Below are 1866 nucleotides of genomic sequence, written 5' to 3'. Positions count from 1 at the left end.
ATATTAGGTGTTTCTTCCAAAACCAAAAGTTCTCAGAATCAGGCAAACCGAGGTTCCCCTAGTTGAGGATACCAATAGGGACTCTCATGCCAAATATCAGCCCATTTGGTTGAGAATTCGCCTGTCCCCAGCGGTTTAAAGTTTACATGGAAATTACAATGGGATTTTTGTGCTTTCCGTTCAATCGTTTCTACAGGTCTGGGGACAACATGGATTCACTCGGAATAAAGACAGGTGTGTAGGGGATGGTCCAATGAACACACTCCAGAAGGAATTAGGCTTGTCCATTCTGTCCCCAAGGTGCGCATTGGATCGACGTCCGGTGTCTCCAAAACCAACGATTCATCCTTCAAAAGCATCGCATTTCCTTAGTACACGGTTACTGAAAATCGCACTTTTGGGAGTTCAGAAATCGCACTTTTGACAGTTCGCTTAAGCGAACTCAAAAAAGTGCGAAACCCCCAACTTGTAAAAGTGTAAAAATCACCAAAAAAGAAGTTCATATCAGCGAACTCCCAAAAGTGTGATTTTAGACTTAGCAAAATTTTCACAAACGTTTTGAAATGTTTCGTGTCAAATGTTGAACTGTCATTTTACATTGAACGAACCTGAAAGTCGGATCGGAGCCGGAATTCCGGATTGAAATTTAGGTAAGAGACGGTCTTTTTTTGGGGAAACATAAATACAGCAACGGACGGATTGTCAATCCCTAAAGAGGTGACCGAAAATAATCGGTTCGCGGTTGGACGGATTGCCCACTAAGATCAAAAAGGCATGACGGATTCTTGGCAAGTTTTTGCAGAAGAAAACGGTTTACCGGTGGACGGATTGCACGCAAAGTTGGAATGCGGAACTGATCCACCGGTGGAAGGATTCCTTCTGTAAAACATGGCCAAGAAATTCGTCCAAAGGGGGATCAGTTCCGCATGCTATCTTTGCGGGGAATCGGTCCACCGGTGCACAGATTGTTGGCCAAAGTTGAGAAGACTTATAAAACTTTTTTTTTTTAATTAGGAGACTAACACGCTGCATTTCAACAAAGATTTGGCCGCCCGCACGTCGGAATCGTTCGCCATCTGCGTTGGACTCAACCCAATCGTAGTCCGCTGAATCATCCATTGCTTTCATATCGATTTTATCACCATCTATGAGAGACCTCCTGCGCGATCTGCCCTGACCCGGTGCGTACGTCGAAATCGTCCATCTGCGAGAGACCTCCTGCGCGATCTGCCCTGACCCGGTGCGTACGTCGAAATCGTCCATCATCTGCGAGAGACCCCAATCGCTGTCCCATTCCGGTATGACCTATTCTGGGATGAATGAACTATTCTGGAACTTGATTTGTTCTATTTCTAGGCGGTCCACGATCTGCGAAAGTTCCGTCAACTCCGTGCGCGATCTGCCCTGACCCGGTGCCCACGTCGAAATCGTCCATCATCTGCGAGAGACCCCGATCGCTGTCCCATTCCGGTATGACCTATTCTGGGATGTATGAACTATTCTGGAACTTGATTTGTTCTATTTCTAGGCGGTCCACGATCTGCGAAAGTTCCGTCAACTCCGTGCGCGATCTGCCCTGACCCGGTGCCCACGTCGAAATCGTCCATCATCTGCGAGAGACCCCGATCGCTGTCCCATTCCGGTATGCCCGGGCAGAAAGTTGCATCTTGGAAAAATCTACTCATGTTCGTAAAAACACGAACAAGTCAAGTTCACCCCAGGGTATGGTTAAGAGATAACCGAACATGGCCACGAACATAAATTGTTCGAGGCGTATCTGCGAAAAATCTTGTTGAGTTTATTTGACCAACAATGCCACATCAAGTTGAGTTTATAGTAGCAAACAACTGAAATCTTCCAAAAATC

At 46.3% G+C, this 1866-nt stretch overlaps 1 long non-coding RNA gene across 1 annotated transcript; it reads left to right on the top strand.

Annotated features, from left to right (window-relative positions):
- Positions 1-596: 596 nt before the first annotated feature.
- LOC119765457 lies at positions 597-1666 on the top strand. Its single transcript, XR_005276745.1, has 4 exons — positions 597-650; positions 1015-1298; positions 1357-1470; positions 1529-1666. It is a non-coding gene; the product is annotated as an uncharacterized LOC119765457 (long non-coding RNA).
- Positions 1667-1866: the final 200 nt, after the last annotated feature.

The sequence above is a fragment of the Culex quinquefasciatus genome, chromosome 1, assembly GCF_015732765.1.
Source record: "Culex quinquefasciatus strain JHB chromosome 1, VPISU_Cqui_1.0_pri_paternal, whole genome shotgun sequence".
In the NCBI taxonomy this organism is placed as follows: Eukaryota; Metazoa; Arthropoda; class Insecta; order Diptera; family Culicidae; genus Culex; species Culex quinquefasciatus.
Note: the sequence above shows the minus strand (reverse complement) of the source record. Positions and strands in the feature narration are given on the sequence as shown.